At 44.0% G+C, this 19,667-nt stretch overlaps 1 long non-coding RNA gene across 1 annotated transcript in view; it reads right to left on the bottom strand.

Annotated features, from left to right (window-relative positions):
* Positions 1-4,932: 4,932 nt before the first annotated feature.
* Positions 4,933-19,667, bottom strand: part of LOC146072535 (uncharacterized) — a 39,036-nt gene continuing 24,301 nt past the window's right edge. The window contains exon 3 of the long non-coding RNA XR_014473169.1: positions 4,933-4,998. This is a non-coding gene — a long non-coding RNA (uncharacterized LOC146072535). The remainder of the gene's footprint in view (positions 4,999-19,667) is intronic.

The raw sequence follows: 19,667 nt of genomic DNA, 5'->3' as shown, positions 1-19,667 counted from the left end.
CGCGATGCGCGTTCCTGGGAGCCCGATATTGTATGTCTAAAGAAGTACGTGCTGCACGTACTTTTTAGACTACATCTGAAAATTAACAGTACAAACATGGGTTCATCGCATTGCATCGCATGCTGGAAGAAAAATTGTTTAGAACCATTGTACAGTCAAAAACGCATAGCACAGTAAAATTGATGCGTCTGTGGGCACCTTATAAGGATTCGAGTGCTATACAATCTTTGCTAACTCTGTACTATTTACATACACTTCATGCTATCCGCATTAGATTTGCACTATATGGTCATTGCTGCCCTGTCTATCTGGGTTTCGATTTGTGCTGTCACGGGAGCGCGCATCGGGATCGCAAGGTAAAAAACCTGTGCGATCTGTATACGATCTGCATGCGATTTTGACTATATAGTCACAAATCTAATGTCAAATCTCACCGTGTGTACAAAGCATTAGTTTTGCGTGTCCCCTACATCCAAGCCTGCGAATGGATGTTTATGCAAAACATCCACATTGCACTACATACATTGCACCCAGCATAGAAACACGTATGCATGCAGGTCAGGATATTTCACTGTAGTGAGCAGTTGTTTTCAATTTCTCTGAAAAGAAGGTGGTTGTGAACCAAGAAGGGCTTCGGCAATTATTGTACTATAAACTTAGCATGTTGAGTCCTGTATTGTACAAAACAAGCCATATAACACGCCTTCCACCAAAATGCACATATATAATTAATAGTGCAGCTTTAAAAATGTCAAGGGATTTTTCTGTACAATGAGTAGCTCAGCCAAATTCAGAGATACAGTAAGTCAGATTTGTAATAACAACATTCGCAAAAGTATCCATGAGAGAACTGTAATACACACGTATTATATTAAGACAGTTAATCTCACTTATTGGGTGGGATGTAATGCAGTGTTACTTTTTACAGTCTGCTTGCATTATGTTTGAGATTATAAAAGTAGCATTAAAGTGCTATTGATATAATCTTAATAACATCTGTTTATGCTCTTAAACAATGTTTCACTGTCATGTAGATTAAATTCATGTTTCAAACAAGCCTTTAAACACACAATAAATTTATCCGGATACAGATTAAAATACATTTAAGTATTAGATCATTTATTTTATATTAAACACACATGAGGAACATTTTGCTACATGCAAACTGTTGTAAAGTATTAATGCCAAAGGTATAAGAAATGCAACAAATTAAATTAACCACAATATTATTAAAGTGAAAAAGAATGTAAGCAAATACTTGGAAATCACTGTATCATGAAAAATACAAATGAAGTAGACCAGTGGTTCCAAAACTGTTTTGAATCACGGTGCCCTAGAGCAGCGGTTCTCAAACTGTGAGCCCTGACCTTCTCAGCATGGGGTCGCGACTCCATGTTGCTGACCATCAGGCTGGTGACTTTTCTAATCTTTGTCAGTGATTCAAGGAGTCTGAAAAGACTCACATTATTGTGTGCCTTCACAATATTTCTATGCATGTACTGTCTGCGGACTACACATGTGATGTGATGACTTGCTGGGGTCCTGTAATTATTTTTATAGTCTGATGGGGTCCCAGAGCAAAATAGTTTGAGGACCCCTGCCCTAAAGTATCGGAATTGTTTAAACCAAATGTTTCTTATTTTGAAATTATTTAAAAAAATATTGAATTAGGTTTATTGTGTTTATATGCCATCCTTAGGGTTAGTTATGTGGGATTCGGTATGAAATCCCGATGGTCAAAATCCCGACAAGGTCAAAATACCGTCATTTAAAATCCCGACAAGGTCAAAATACCGACAATACACGGCAGCACAGTTCAAATAGCACAGCCACACCCACTACGAGTAACCTTTGCCTATTACATTGACCATACGTGATTTAAATTAATCCTGGACCACTTAATTCCCTAATTTTGGAGTTAAGATCCCCAATACATCTAGTTTGGGAAACATTGAACTAGACACAACCAGCGACGTAGCTACGTTTTGGGTGCCCCCCCGCCGTTAGGGGGGGGGGCGCCCCCCGCCGCCCATTCAAACCCCCCCAATCCCCCGCAGCCTTACCTTTCGCGCTGGTCCCGGCGGCTCCGTTCTTCTGCTGAGGACCACCACAAAATGGCCGCCCCCATACAGCAGACAGTTTCAGAGAACTGTGTGCTATATGGGGGCGGCCATTTTGTGGTGGTCCTCAGCAGAAGAACGGAGCCGCCGGGACCAGCGAAATAGGTAAGCCTGCGGGGGATTGGGGGGAGGTGTAACTATAGCACCGCAGCCCCCGGCGCCCCCATATGCACAGCGCCCCCCCCCCCCCCCCGCGGTGGCGGGGGCTGCGGTGCTATAGTTACGCCAGTGGACACAACTGAAAGAGGTGTTTCAGTGTTTCATTCTCATGCCACATAGCATGCTATTGTACTTATAAGGGACACAAGCTGGTCCACCATCCTGTCATTGGTGGGACAACACATGCACTGGTATTTTTTGGACTCTCCCCTAAATTTATCTGTGCTAGCCACTACCCAGCATTTGAGCGGTCTATTTCTGCCTTGTGGCAAGGGATTTGTATGACAAACTTGACCATCACATTGCATACAAATATCAAAGCAAAATATTAGCAACCAATAATATGTAAATATAATTAATTTGACTATCTGTATTATGGACCCATCATTCTGTTTACACCCTCCCCTTTCCCTTTTAAACCCCACTTTCATGTCTTTACCCCAGAAATATCCACATCTTTAGTTCAGGTGGAACGCGGAAGTGGTGTGTCTAATTGTAGGTGGCGGAATGTACTGTGGATTGGTATTAAGTTTGCTGGGACATGATCAATAATTTGATGCTTAAGATCCTTGAGGGTATGTTCTGATTTGGTAAAATGCCTAACAGATTTTTCCTGTCATTCAGCCATGGATTGCAGCTTTAATAGCTGATCTCTTTAAGACCATTCTGTCACATAGGAATCCCATAGTCTTCCCTATATAGCATAGGTTACAGGGGCATATAATCAAATAAACGATGAATGTCAAAGTGCATGTAAGAATATGATTGATCTTATATATCTCATCTGTGAAGAAGATCCAGTAAGTATGTTATTGCACGTCATGCACTAGGGACATGTATAACAGCCCGGCCCTTTCCTGAGAAATGACTTCCACGTTTTAATACTTTTGTTCTGCATGGAAACGCCTGTAATGTCTGTATAGACCACCATGTCTTTGATGTTTCTTTCTCAGTCCGGCTCTCCTCGCACTCCTCCTTATGAAAACTGACCCTCACAAAATGACAGCCCCTAATAGCAGACCATTTTTAAGGATGCTAGAGGCCACTGCCTCCTCTAGGATCCCTGAAAAACTGTCTGCTGTATGGGGGAAGCACTGCAGGAGGGGACAGAGAGCAGTCCCGCACAGACAAGTAATCGCCACTGGCTAGATGTGGTAATTATTACTGACCCAGGAGATGACTTCCTTCTGACTATGGGTTTTAGGGGGTCAACAAAACCTGTCTAGGTATCTTAAGAACCCTTCCTGTGCCTGTTGAGGAGTTTTGGGTCATATCCATGCTGCGCAAATTTTGCAATAACCTTGTCTAATTCTTCCTACCCAATATCCCTAGATTTATATATCCCTAGATTTATTATTTATTTACAGTTTTTTTATATAGCGCAGCAGATTCCATTGCACTTTACAATAGTAGACAGTGATAAAACAAACTGGGTAACAACAGACAGACTTGGAGGTAGGAGGACCCTGCTGCAAGCTTACAATCTATAAGGATATAGGAGGGAAACACAAGGACAGGCACCAGTAATAGCATAGCTTGTAGGTCCAGAAGGGAAGCTATATAATACATAAGTGCCTCAGACCTCCCAGCTTCCTGTCTCATGTCCAGGGGAGCTGGGACACTAGGACACTAGCTGAGTCTGTTAACCCCTCACAGACCTGCAGCTTCCACAAGCAAAGGAGGTTTTCCTCTGAGCAGCATTGGCTGCAATTAAAATCTCTTTGGGGGCACAAGAGTACACCAGGGGTGGACTGCCACACATGTAGTTGAAGTAAACTGCTGTCCTGGTTCCTCTAATGTATTACTAATCCTTGTAGCGGTATTACATGCTTGAATGCACACTATTTTTGGGAGAGAAAAGTTTATACAGTACAATCAGATTGAAAAAAAAAAAAACAACAACAGTAAACAGTCCAAGATAGAACTATTTACAGCATGAACCTTCAGCTATGTTGTTGCTTTTAATAAATCTGGGTGGTCTTTGTGTAGCTATAAACATGGATGCTTGCAGAAGAACGGAGGATGTTTATAAATGTCCACCCACAAATCTTGTGGCTTCTAAAATTATCTGACTCTTATCTGACTCTTGCTTAAACTTCCGACTTCTCATCTCCAGCCATGTTAATAAACAGAAAGGTGACATACATATAAAAATGTAGCGACAGTATTTATAGTGTAATGGTGTGTACACATGGTGAGATTCCTTTGCTATTCGACTGAGATTTGATTGCTATGCAATTATTGCTAACTCGTGCTATGAGTATTCAATTCATGCTATCTTCATTCAATCTGCACTATATAGTAATTTCTGCACTGTATATTTGGCTTTCCAATCTCAGCTGTACGAGAGTGTGCATCGGCATCGAATCGGCATCGAATCGGGATCGAAAACTTAAAAACGTGTGCGATCTCCAATCGATGTCTACGGGATACCGATTCGATTTTGACTATATGTAGTCAAAATTGAATGGTAAATCTTACAATGTGTATATACACCATAAGATATGATAATGAAACCAGGAAGGACATCTTGTTATAACCAGTGGCATTTAACAGAATAGAATGTTCCATAAGAGTATAGCCATTAAGGGCTGATACATTTTGCCCCTCAAAGTTACATAAAGGGGCATACAAAGTGTGTACTTACATATGGTGTGCGTCAGCGGTGTAAGTTCATCCCAAACTCTCAGAGGCAAGTTAGAGTGTCGCATCCCTCTCCCTTAGAAAAAGAGACAAAAAAAGATATGCACACATGTATGTGTGATAGATATAGAAAAATATACATACAAACGCAAATTCACAGAATTACATAAATGGCACATTCAGCTAATCTACAGGGACCGGAGCCACAGTAAATTTAACAGTACTCAACTGGCCTAACAGTAAAATAACAGTGCTCAATTGGTGAACTGACTGGTGGGTCAGGGCCAGACTCATTAGATTCAGCTATATCTGCAGCTTGTAGGGTCAGTGTTAACCACCAAGTCCTATCTCACAGCCCAGCAGCAGTGGCAGGTGTACGTTCACTTGCTGTAGCACAGACTGAGCAGTGCTAGGCAGAAGCTGTCCGGGCCCATACTGCAGTCACATTTGGATTCTGCAGTGAACCACGCAAATGCTGCCAAATACGAAGGTGTCCCTTCAGGGCTTTGCACCCAGAAGCAGGAGTCTCAATTGAGGAGATGCTGATAAGCAGATGCTGATGTCATCAGGACTCTCCCCCATTCCGGCCAAATGCTGGAATTCATGGGTCTACAGAGAGGAGACGTCGCTAAAATTATGCAAAATGTTGTGATTTGCATCATTTTAGCCCTGCACCTCCCTAAGCACCGTACACATCTAAATGTGTTTCTGAATGCTGAGGGGGATGCAAGGGTCCATGGAGGAGGTGGGAGACTTGGCCAACTTTCCAGGGTGCCAGGGAGTCCATCCAATTTTTGGGAGCCTCTCAGGAGGGTAGGCAAGTATGAAAGGTTGTGAGTGACACATGTACAGTATCTCAGGATACATCCAACTGAAAATACTTCTACATCCACCATAAAAATGCATATATACACACACATATTGCTGGCTGATATACATGCACTGTTAGCGGCCTGAAACTGAATTTGTGAATAACTGCTATAGACCATCTACACAATTAATTAAAATATTATATTACTTAACTACCCAGTGTACCTGTGTACATCCATATCCATGGACGGTGCTCCGTTCTTCTGCTACTCTCCCAGACTCATGGCCTCAATTTAATGCTCTGCAGAGCAGGGGCAGACTAAAGCTTCCTACTTGCTACAGTAGTTATGCCCGCTAGATGGACTTCCCAAACTTGCTCTATAAACAAGCATTTCCCCCTTCCGCTCACCTGCATTTTCCATAACTGTAATTACGGGTGATATACAAAAGAGATAATTATGTATTGACAATGTTAGTAATAAATGTGACCATCATAGGTTCTATTTAAAAATGTAATTAAATAATACTATTCCCACATCCATTGTTTGCCACATTATTCATCAATATCCTGTAATCTTCCAAAAGGGCAAGGACTAAGTAATATGATTTGGAAGAAATACTCTCACCTAGAGGGGTCAACAGGAAACCAGATAATCAGAAGGGGCTATGTTTTACTTTTACACCAGTCCTCCAGTACCGCGAGTCTCAGTTGGTCACATCAGCACTTGTACCAAAGATATGCTCATACTTGTCCATTCTCAGACTGTTCAGCCAACACTAACATGCATCCTCCATCCTTTGTTTTGCCTCTCTACATGTAAGAGTCATCCCAAAGGCGTAAATACACTACAAAATGTAAGAGGTTTTTGTGCATATGTGCAGTATGACATCATGCAGTTTGGCCACAAATATTAGCACAGTTTGCACCACTTTGTGCCCCTTTAAAGCTAATGATAAAAAATAAAAAAATGGATCAAAATTAGTAGAAAATACAGCAGAAACAAAGATAGCCAGTTTCAGATGCAATCAGTCAGGAATAGGCTAAAGGCCCCAATACACTAGTCCAACTTGTCCTAAGGAAAAGTCAGAGCAGTTTGCCCTTGAGAACCCCCCTCCCCAGGAGGCTCACTTACGATTTGGCACTTTGTGTGCCATTTTTATCTCCCGGGGAGCTGCAACAGCGGTCGGGGTGCGGGCAACAGGGTCTGTGCAGCGGCGGCTGGGAGCTTGTAGTGGTATTTGCTGCGCGGTGGGGCGGGAAGCGCTGCTGAATTTGAAAACATTTTTTTTTTAAGACTGGCCGACCAGACTAGCCAGTCTTTTCAAAATCATTTTTTAAAATTCAGCAGCGCTTCCCACCCCGCCGCCCAGCAAATACCGCTACAAGCTTCCAGACGCCACTGCCTGCCCCCGCATCACAGACCCCGCTGCCCACCCCACTGCATGGACCCCGCTACTGCACACCTATGGATCGGACCCACACATCGCAGGTGCTAAAAAGCACCCACAGTGTGTCACTGATGGGTCTGATCCGATAGATGTAATGTGCAGCCCGTCCGACCTCCCCACTCAGACCCGATTTGCTGCACATGTATTTCTGGTTTTTATACTCTGTTTGATAGGATTTCTAGCTAGACAAAGAAACTGACAGTGTGTTCACAGATCACCAGCAGAAAAATAGGGTTAACTTCATATAAAACAAAAATGAGAAAACTGCCCCAAGGCGACATAAGGAAACATGCTTTCCCAGCTGGCCCCATCTAGGTATGCGTGTACAGTACAAAAAGCAAATGTTATGTTTGTTCCATGTAACGGGCAGGCAGGTGAAGCATATTCTATTGCAGACAAAGAATCGCTCTGGGGAACTTTGTGACATCAATTAAAAAGAAAAGACTGGGTCATTAAGCACGAAGAACCATGATTTGCAGAGTTCAGATTTCTCCTATACCGTTTGAGACCTGGAGGCAACATATTTATATTTCACCACTTTATTTTTTTATTATTTGAATGTGTATCAAATTAAAGGCCCATACACACTGGGAGACTATGGGCTGAAAGTCGCTCAAAACAGCATGTTTTAGTCGCCCAGTGTGTATGGACCTTTAGTTGAATGTTAACTGACATCTTCAACTCAAGTCAGTTCGAGAGCTACATGACTTTATTTTATAATGTAGCCGCTTTCCCATTGGTGCATGTTATGTATGTCTGCCACACCTCTTGTTCTGGGGTTCTCAAGCTGAATAACTCAGCAAGGGAAATTTACTATGGTGGGAGTTCTATTTCACATGGGATGTTGCTATGGGCAACCAATCAGATACAATCTATTATATTCTAGAAGGTGCTAAATAAATAAGTAGATTCTGATTGCTATTGTCCGTAGCAACATCCCATGTGAAATGAAACTCCCATCTTAGTAAATATACCCCAGCTTCTCTTATCCCCTAGTTCTGTGAGCATAAATAGTGAGAATGGGCCCGTGCACATGAAATCCAGTCTGTTTTTCAATGACAGACATACAGTACTGTAAAGCAAAGTGCAATTTACAGAAATTGTAGAGCTTTATGATATTCCTTTTAGCAGCTTTCCTGGTCTCCCAGTATCATTTAATTCTCATTACTCTGTCCCATTCTCTCTAGGCATGGGCAACACACAGATTACAGGTACCCAGGCTCCGTTATAATACTTAGCTTCTTGGCTACACAGTTTTACTCAATTAATCAGTTGTCTAAACTTTTCTGTTGAACTTTCTGCCCACCCAAAGGGGTGTGACGGCTTTGGTGAGATTAAAATGGCTATTGGCAGAGGCGTAGGGGGCAACCAATCAGATTCTATTATCGGTACTTATGTAATATCTGGACTTTTCTTATGAGACCGCGTCCGCTCGCCACGCTTCGGGCACGGTGGCTCGCTGCGCTCGCCACACTATATAAAATCAACTCCATGCGTAGTTGGATTGTAGGGGTATGAAAAAATGGGGTGCATTTAACAAGGGAGTCCAGATAATACATAAGTACCCTATTATCTTCTAGAAGGTGCTAAATAAATAAATAAGATCCCATGTGACATAGAACTCCCATCTTACTAAATATTTCCCCCATAGTGTGTAGCCATAGTGTCCAGAGTGCGTGAAGACTGCGCTCACCCTGTCACCCTATCACAAGTATGCCAGGAAGGAGGTATGTTCCGAATATGGGATTAAATTCCTTAATATATAAAAGTAAACATTGGGAACAGTATATATTTCAATCCACTACAGTAATCCCACAAATAAAATCCACAGTTATGTGTGTACTAATCTAAAATACACCTTACTTATATGGTGGTTGTCTGCGATGAGGAAAGTTTAAAGAAATGGATCCATCCGGAGCAGACAGGGTCTTCCATTGGTATCCACTATTCACGTAGGACAGCGGTTCCCAACCTGGGGTACGCATCCACACGCTGGGGGGTACGCCGCGGCCCGGCCTGTAATGGCGGCCGCGGCAGTCAGACAGGTCGCTGGAGGGGAGGAGAGTGCATTGCGCATCTCTCCTACCCCTCAGTGTGCTTCCCTGTGACTGGCCGCCCGTGTTGCTGGCACTGTGGGGCATTGCTGGCATTGTTGGCACTGTGGGGCATACTTGTTACTGGCACTGTGGGGCATTGCTGGCACTGTGGGGCATTGTTGGCACTATGGGGCATACTTGTTACTGGCACTGTGGGGCATTGTTGGCACTGTGGGGCAGGGCTATTTTTGTGCAGGCTCTAGCAGGAACTGTGGCCCTTATTCTAGCTCACTCTTTCTGACAAAATATTTCTTAGATGGACAGAACCATGTGCACTGCAGGTGAGGCAGGTGTAAAACCCCACCCAAATCTAATTATCTCTGCACAAGTAACACCTGCCTCACCTGCAGTGCTCATGGTTTTGTCCAACTAAGAAATATTTTGTCAGAAAGAGTGAACTAGAATAAGGGCCACAGTTCCTGCTGGAGCCTGCACAAAAATAGCCCTGCTGTGGGGCATACTTGTTACTGGCACTGTGGGGCATTGCTGGCACTGTGGGGCATACTTGTTGCTGGCACTGTGGGGCATTGCTGGCACTGTGGGGCATAGCTGGCACTGTGGGGCATACTTGTTGCTGGCACTGTGGGGCATTGCTGGCACTGTGGGGCATTGCTGGCACTGTGGGGCATACTTGTTGCTGGCACTGTGGGGCATACTTGTTGCTGGCACTGTGGGGCATTGCTGGCACTGTGGGGCATTGTTGGCACTGTGGGACATACTTGTTACTGGCACTGTGGGGCATTGCTGGCACTGTGGGGCATTGTTGGCACTGTGGGGCATACTTGTTATTTTATATGCTGTCCGCAGAATGGGCTGAGCTTATATTCCGGTCAAGTGGTTGCACTTTTTTTTTTCTCTTCATTGCCAGTATGACTTGCCCCTGTTAAGCCACACCCCTTTTTTAGGCCACGCACCCTAAAATTTTCACGAGGGGATACTCATAAATGAAAAGCCTAATCAAGGGGTACGGGAGACAAAAAAGGTTGGGAACCACTGACGTAGGAGATCATATGATCCAGAAGATGCCTGTGTGTGTAGGAATATAATCAGTTACAAAAGAGGTTCAGCCAGATTGTCTCACTTCCTGCCCATTGTCCACGCCAGCCAGCCAGCCTTTGCCTCTTTCTCCATCTTTCCAGCCTCCTGTCTTACCCACGTACCCCATCATTCCAGCCTCCTCTATTTCCAGCTACCATCCCCAGTTTTACTCATTCTTGGTTTTACAGCTTTCTACCCCTTGTCACTCCAGCCCCATCCCTCCTGGCATTTTGTCACATGTCTATCCAATCTCCTGTCTCTCTAGCGTCCTGCCTCCGGTCACTCCAGGCTTAAGCATTATAACACTCCAGCCTTCAGCCCCATCACTAGAGTCTCCTGTCACCTTCCACTCCAGGCTCCAGCCCTTGGTCACTCTAGCCCTAAGCCCCCTATCACATCACCCTAAGCTCCTGTCACTCCACCTCTAAGCCCCCTGCCCTCAGCCCTCTGTAACTCCATCCTTCTGCCACCTGTCACTCGAGATTCAGCTCCATCTCTCCATCCTCACCTTCCTGCTCCCCTTCTTTCAGCAGCATGTCCTGAGTAGATCCAAGTGACATGAGCACCTAAGCTCACATTTCACTTGGTTTTATCCAGCCAATCCATTAACTGTGCAATTCATGTGCATTATGAAATGGATTCTTATGAAGCACAAAAGAGGAAGTGTCCACATTTCAATGAGACAGAGGAAAAAGCTCTCCCCTAATTAATTCCTTAGTGGGACTTGCTATGTGGCTCTAATCCATGTTGTTTGTTTAAAATGGATGTGTTGAGCCAATACCAAGGGCGAAATGTAATAGGGTGCGATTTTTTAGACATGTGCGATTTTTGGTCAAAAACGGCCGAAATCGCACATTTTCCGAAAATCGCACATTTAATAGGTTGAAAATCGCGGTAAAAAATCGCACTTTTTACCGCGAAATCGCACTTTTAGAAGTGCGATTTTTAGTCACATTTCAATTCGCATCCAGATGTTTTCCCATTATAAAGTATACAACTCGCAAATGTAATAGGGTGCGATTTTTGGTCAATGTTACCAAAAATCGCAAAAAAAATAGACCAGGTTCTGACAGGCGAATTTGACAGAACCATGCACAGATCATTGAGATCTGTGCATGGTTCTGTTAATAAAAATGTGTAAAAGTGTTTTTATAAAAAAAAAAACGGCGTGGGGTCCCCCCTCCTAAGCATAACCAGCCCCGGGCTCATTGAGCCAGACCTGGTTCCAAAAATACGGGGGAACAAAAAGCATAGGGGTCCCCCGTATTTCTGAAACCAGCCCCGGACTCTTGGACCGGTCCTGGTTCCAAAAATACGGGGGACAAAAAATCTGGGGGTCCCCCGTATTTTGAAACCAGCACCGGGCTCCAACAGCCCGCGGTGTCATGCCACAGCCGGGGGACACTTTTTATACAAGGTCCCCCGGCCAAAACATGAGCACCGTGGCTGGTCAGCCTTGGACGGGGTACCTGGAGGAGTGGGGACCCCCCCAATAAAGGGGTCCCCCCCCCCAGGCTTCACCCGTCCAGGGCTGAAGCCCGGGGCTGTCACCGGCGTCCGTGGCCAGTGGACGCCGGCCTGATAGGGTTAAATCCATCATACATATCATTACATTGCTTTTTACCGGCGAACTACAAGTGCCAGCAGACCTCCCCCGCATGCTGGGACTTGGAGAACCACAAGTCCCAGCATGCAGGGCATTAATGGGCCCGCTGGGACTTGTAGTCCACCTGTAAAAAGAATGTTTATAAAAAACACACACACAGAGAAGTACAAGTTTATTACACACACACACCTCAATTTTACACCAGCATACTTACCATTCCTGGATCCAGCGCTGGTCTGGCTGCTTTACAGCCGCCTCCCCCCGCACTGACAGGCAGCGGGGAGAATCGGCTTTCTCCGTTGCCTGTCACCGGCTTTCTCCGTAGCTTCTGTAGCTCTGTCCCAGTGCTACAGAGGCTGAGAGCGTGATTGGCTGAGCTACAGTATGCGTCTCCATGGAGACGCATAGCTCAGCCAATCAGGACTGAGCTATGCGTCTCCATGGAGACGCATACTGTAGCTCAGCCAATCACGCTCTCAGCCTCTGTAGCACTGGGACAGAGCTACAGAAGCTACGGAGAAAGCCGGTGACAGGCAACGGAGAAAGCCGATTCTCCCCGCTGCCTGTCAGTGCGGGGGGAGGCGGCTGTAAAGCAGCCAGACCAGCGCTGGATCCAGGAATGGTAAGTATGCTGGTGTAAAATTGAGGTGTGTGTGTGTAATAAACTTGTACTTCTCTGTGTGTGTGTTTTTTATAAACATTCTTTTTACAGGTGGACTACAAGTCCCAGCGGGCCCATTAATGCCCTGCATGCTGGGACTTGTGGTTCTCCAAGTCCCAGCATGCGGGGGAGGTCTGCTGGCACTTGTAGTTCGCCGGTAAAAAGCAATGTAATGATATGTATGATGGATTTAACCCTATCAGGCCGGCGTCCACTGGCCACGGACGCCGGTGACAGCCCCGGGCTTCAGCCCTGGACGGGTGAAGCCTGGGGGGGGGGGGCCCCTTTATTGGGGGGGTCCCCACTCCTCCAGGTACCCCGTCCAAGGCTGACCAGCCACGGTGCTCATGTTTTGGCCGGGGGACCTTGTATAAAAAGTGTCCCCCGGCTGTGGCATGACACCGCGGGCTGTTGGAGCCCGGTGCTGGTTTCAAAATACGGGGGACCCCCAGATTTTTTGTCCCCCGTATTTTTGGAACCAGGACCGGTCCAAGAGTCCGGGGCTGGTTTCAGAAATACGGGGGACCCCTATGCTTTTTGTTCCCCCGTATTTTTGGAACCAGGTCCGGCTCAATGAGCCCGGGGCTGGTTATGCTTAGGAGGGGGGACCCCACGCCGTTTTTTTTTTTAACTTTTTTTTTTTTTGCACAAAAGCGCATTTATAAAAATGCGCACATTTTCATGACTGAAAATGCGCACATTTTCATGACTAAAAATCGCGGCAAATCGCATTTTTTTGCCGCTAATTCGCATCTCATTACATATGCGAATTCGCGGCAAAAAACGCGATTTTTAAAGGTGCGATTTGGTGCGATTTTTTTTTAGTCTAAAAAATCGCACCCTATTACATTTCGCCCCAAGTTTGCTGGTACAAGGATGCAGATGGGCAAGCATATGATGAAAGATGTAAATTGGTTACTGAAATGCAATACATTCAGAACATACTGGAAAACAGACAATGTGAACTAAGGAAGGCAGCAGGGTCCGTTCATTGAATGGGCAGTGTGCGGCGGGGTCCCTGCGGCGGATGGGAACTAGTATTATTTATTTATTTATTTACAGTTTCTTATATAGCGCACACATATTCCGTAGCGCTTTACAGAAAATATTTGAAAGTCCCTACCACATGTACATGCACACAGATATTCTAGGGTTAATTTTTTTGGGAGCCAATTAGCCTACCAGTATATTTTTGGATTGTGGGAGGAAAACGGAGTACCCGGAGGAAACCCACGCAAGTACGGGGAGAATATTCAATACTCCACACAGTTAGGGCCATGGTGGGAATCGTACCCATGACCTCAGCGCTGTGAGGCAGTAATGCTAACCATAACACCATCCGTATTGCCTAAATACAAACACCCCAGATTGGACTTGAACCCACAATCCCTGGCTTAGGAGGCCAGTGCCTTATCCATTAGTACTAGTTCCATCCGCCGCAGGGACCCCGCCGCACATTCAATGGCCATTCAATGAATGGCCCCCGTGCCTCCCCTAGTTCACATCTGCAGCATCACACTGTGCTACCCTTCCCTGTACTCCTAGAGCCGGAAGGTGGCACTACAAGCAGAGATAAATCAGGAGGAGCTGTCACCCGGAATTTAATGAACAGACCCCGAGGCCCGATCCGGCGGGCTGGCAAGTACCAGGGAAGGGGGGTGCAGGGCAGGTATGGGGGGTTGTGTGTAGGCCAGGTACCAGGGGAGGCGGGGCCGGACAGGTACCAGGGGGGACCGGTGTGGGATCCTAAATACCGGTTCAGAGCAGTTCACACTGCATAAAAAATGTCTCAGAACCGTGTAGGACTCTGCTTTTTAACCATTTGCAAATACTGGTTATTTGTAACCGGTAAATGCAGACTGGTGCTTTCACACTGCAGCTCTAACCATTTTAAAAGTCTAAAAAAATCGGCAATATACCAGTTAAGAGCTGCAGTGTGAAAGGGGTATTACAACTCTCTCCAAAATCCTATCTCTCATCTGGTCAGGAAGCTCTGCTGGTGGCTCTTAAAGGGCAATATGTATCAAGCTTCAATAAGTGATAACATGGAGAGTGATAAACAGCCAGCCAACTGCCATGTTAAGTTTGAGAAATGACAGGCAGGAGATGATCGGTTGGTTGTTTATCACTCTCCACGTTATCACTTTTGAAGCTTGATACATCTGGGCCAAAAGCTGATACACCTGTGTCTCTGCCTGAACTGCATACTGTCCTGCTAATATGTATAACTGCCTGGTTGTGCTGCTATAGCGGGGCCTGACAGAGGGAACACAGGCCACAGTATCCCCTGCACCATCTCCTTAATTTGGCTAAGGTGCCTAGACACCCTGGAGGGCGACAAGACTCTTGCAGGGGTTCCTTAGGTTGGTGATCCAGTACGTAATCAAATTATTTATGGGCAAAGTAAAAGACAAAACTAGTGCTAGTGTCTGCCAATCATAAAACATGTGGACAATCAGAAGCACAGCTGTACACCACCACAGAACTCAACTTAAGGATGATAGATAGGCACATTTTTCTTAATTTAATATTATTCCAGATTTATAACTTTATCCTAGAGGTGCCATGACAATAATACTCAATCTCTAGGGCACCATGATTCAAGAAGGTTTGGGAACTACTGGGATATCCAATAAGCAATTTACTGTATGTCATCGTTGCAAGTTATTCTAAACCCGTGGTTAATTTGCACATTTATTTTCAATAGGAAAGTATCAAAATACAAGAGTTCGGCCAATGTGGCCTGCTGCCCCTCTTTCCAGGAGTCCAAATGAGAAGAGTGACATCACTGCATTCACGCTCCATAGACAAGTGTAGAGGAACAGTAAAACGGCTCAGCTTTCTTAGCCAGTGTGTGAAATCATTACGTGTAAGTACATTCCTTGTCTATTTACTTGCAGTTTATATTGGAACAGTTTATGTATTTTTTATTCAGAATTTCTAATACCGAACCTCTTTAATAAAGTGTATGAGTATTTTTAAACCATAAGTAATTACTAATTAAATAAAAACATCTTGGTTTAAATTCAAACTCTCTTTGCCAACAGCCTTTTTGGTTTGTAATTTAACATAGAGCAGTAAGTGCTGAGAGGTAATGAAATAGAGCTTATGCTCTTAATAAAAAGTGAGGAATGCAAATAGAGAGAGTAATGATGTCCTTTCTTGGCAAACACCCTCAAGTACAAGAATAAACTCAGGCTATTTTTATCCGTCTTATATATTCTACTGCTTTCAGATAGATTTGTATATAAGAGGTCATGCAATAACAAAGATTTACAATTTTTCTAAATGTAATGATTATTTTCCTATTAGTCTGAAAAGTACAATTCTATATAAATAAAACCACATTTATTTCAGAATAATGGTATGGACGGCCATATCTGGCAGCATAGGAACTGGAACTGGGGGGGGGGGGGGGGAGCAAGGGGACGGATTGCCCCCACTCCTCACAAATATTTGAGAGGCACCAAACTAGAGTTGCGGGTCTCAATACAGCTGCAATCTACAGTTAATAATGGTAGTGTTAGGACAGACATAATACCCTTTTCGGCTGCCCCACATCTTATCAACCCGCAGCCCTTCTCTGCCTTCCTCTACGGCACCAACCCCCGAGAGTGTGTGGTTAGTAACTGTGGGCTGGTTTCTCCTCTGGCACCATCCCCGTGCTCTTCTCACCTCACACTTTAAATGTTCCTCTCCTTCCCTTTTATGTCCCTTTTATCATCCCACCCCCTTCCCTTGAGGCTCCTCCTGACATCCCTAAATTTGAACTGGGTTCAGCTGAAAGTATACCCTGTAAAGTCTCATTACTTTCTAGGCCTAGCCTCAGCCAGGGTGTAAGCTACAGTATGAGTGGATCCTGTCTCTTCAACTTCAAGACAAAGGCACTCACATGTTACAGTTATGTTTGGGTGTATATTAATCATACACGTATGTGCAGTAGGTTTTCAGCATAAAGTAAAGCGTTTCCTGAATCATTTTAGTTTTACAAATTTCCAGGTATGGCTCTTAAAGGAGTGCATGTTCCAGGATGTGCTTTATAATACAATTTATTCATTAATTTGTCATTACCAAAATAGCAGCAATAAGAAATTCTATTTACCCAGTCTAAACGTCAATAAACAGAAAATGGGCCCCATAATGATATATTTTCCTTCTAATACTCTACACTATTATCTGGATTCCCCATAGTGCCCTCTACACTGTTTTTACATAAATGCGTGCACATATATATATATATAACAATACAGTAGAACGGCGGCACTCGCATTTAACAATAGACTGAGTCCACTCAGTAACTGCTTGTAAACGTTTTCGGTTTATTCAACCTTCATCAGACATATAACAGACAGTAAGTACTCACCAAATATATAGAAGTGCCTTAACCCATTCTCGTGTCCACCCTGTGTGCGCCGTATCTCTTCCCTCCTCCTTCCGTTGCGGGCGGCTGGAGGGGTGTCGGATCCGGCTGTGACGTTACCATGGTAACTTGTAAACAATTATTGCTGTTAGAGAAAAGATCTCTACAGCGGTGACGGAGGAATTTTGTGATACTGCACACAGAGAGAGTTCACGTATCTGGGTGTGCACACGTACATCAACACTATAATTCAGCATGTAAACTTAATGAAAAACAATCTTATTATCAACGTTTTGTCATAAAAAACAATTCAGTGGTAACTGTTCATTAAGTCCCGCTGGTGCGACTGTATTCAGCCTTAGTATCCAGTACGATTCTCGCTGTAATAATTTCAGGTTACGGTCTCCCCCTCTGCGATCCACAGGGATATGATCAATCATGATATATTTCAAACCTGACAGGTTGTGTCGATGTTGCTGGAAATGCTTGGCTACAGGTTGTTCAGCTGGTTTTCCCTCCAAGGCTGTTTTGATAGCACTTCTATGCTGTGCCATCCTCGATTTGAAAGTGCATATTGTTTTGCCTACGTAGTACTTACTACACGGGCAGATTATGCAGTAGACCACATAATTGCTATTACATCCCAATTTATGTTTGATGGCAATTTTGTATCCATCATGCGGGTGTCTGATGTAGTCTGCTACAATAAGATGCGTACACGTAGCACAACCTGTGCATTTGAAATTGCCCAGCTTTTTCCTTAAGAAATGTGTTTCCAATCTTTTATCAAATTCAGAAATGTCAGTTTTTACAACATGATCTCTTACATTTTTGCCCCTTGTATAGCATGGTAGTAATCTTCTGTTCTGGAAACCTTTTAGATCTGGATCACTCTGTATGATCGGCCAGATGTGTTTTGCCAATCTGGTAATCTTTGTTGTTTCTGTGTTGTAATTGTTCACCCACACCATGCGATCATCTTGTACTTGGATGTTATTAGAGGTTGTTGCTGCTGGGTTCTGTTTTAATGCTTTGTTCATGGCTTCTCCAATAAGTTTGTTGCTGTAGCCTCTTTGAAGGAATTTAATTTTCATTTTTTCCATCTCTGCTAGTTTCTGCTCTTGATCACTGCAGATCCTCTGTACTCTTAGAAACTGCGAGTATGGCAATCCTTTTATTAAGGGTTCTGGATGGTGGCTCGAAGCTAATAATAAGTTATTGCAATCAGTTGGTTTTGAATATATTGATGTACTTATTTGTTTGTTTTTGATCAGTAGTTTGACATCAAGGAAGTTTATTTCCTCTGCTTGTATATTGTAGGTAAATTTGATGTGTTGATCTTGAGTGTTGATTTGGCCCATGAATTGATCAAAATCTTCTTTTGTGCCCGACCACACTAGGAATACATCATCAATAAATCAGATTTAGTGCTATATTTTAATGATTGTATCTATATTTTATTTATAGATTAAGCTTTTAAGGTGTATAACCATTTTACAATATAATCTCTATAACTCACATAAAAAATGAAACCGTTTTTTGTCTCTGCCACACAGTATGGAATGTTTTTATGACAGAAGATTTAGAAGTGGACTAATGTTTTAAAAAAAGATGTTAAGAGATGTTTTTTCATTTAGGCCGTGGGGTGCTGCAGTATCCAGGACATGGATCCAATATGTTTCGCGTTGCAACAAACGTTTATGTCGGTCTCCTCCACGTATTGGCATGGGGACATGTTCTATTATTTGGTAGCGTAAACTCGCTAACGTATGTTGGTGGGCCTTAAAATGGCGGGCGACCGGTTGGTCGATATCTTTACCAGCTAGGCAATTTTTTATAGCGGACCGGTGTGCCGCTGCCCTTTCTTTGAAGGGGCGGCTGGTCTGGCCGACATAGTAGAGCCCACATATACATTTAATAATGTATATCACATATGGGGTAGTGCATGTGACTACTTGTTTTATAGAATATTTATGGCCAGATCTTGGATGTTTGAAGAAGGATCCTGTGTCTAAATATCGGCAGGCCTCGCAGTTGGGGCATCTGTAACACCCTGGTGCTTTACTTTGTGTACCACTGGGCAAAGATGGAGTAAGGTTTGTTTTAACTAAGATATCGCGGATATTACGGCCTCTCTTGAAGCTAGGCATCAAGGAGGACTGTGCGAAACATGGTAGGTCTTTGTCAGAGGTCACCAGTGGCCATGTGGCATTAAGGACACGTGGGAGTGCCGCACTGGTGGACGAGAAAGTGGTCACAAATGGGATTTTTTTCTATAAGTCTTTGGGTCTGCTAGCTGATAATAAATTAGACCGTGGGATATTTAGTACTTCCAGCTTCTGTTTTTTTAGTAGTCGGTAGTCATACCCTCGTTCTAGAAATTTGTTTACAATGAGATCAAGGGCCTGGTCCAACTGATCATAATCACTGGTGATCCTTGCAATTCTTAACATTTGAGAACGCGGTAAGCCTCTTTTGAGGCTAGGTGCGTGATGGCTGCTATGGTGCAGTAACGTGTTTCTATCAGTTGTCTTTGAAAACACTGTTGTGTTAATGCAACCATCTTTCAGATGAATGGACACATCCAGGTAATCGATTTTGAAGGGATTGCACTGCATGGTAAGTTTGATGGGGTTGTCTAATCTATTGATGTCTTTAATGAGGGATGACAACTCCTCTTGAGTGGCCCCCCAAATCATTAAAAGGTCGTCAATATAACGTGCAT

The sequence above is a fragment of the Crinia signifera genome, chromosome 4, assembly GCF_055691185.1.
Source record: "Crinia signifera chromosome 4, ASM5569118v1, whole genome shotgun sequence".
NCBI lineage: Eukaryota > Metazoa > Chordata > Amphibia > Anura > Myobatrachidae > Crinia > Crinia signifera.
The sequence above is the reverse complement of the archived record's forward strand: the minus strand, read 5'-3'. Positions and strand labels throughout refer to the sequence as shown.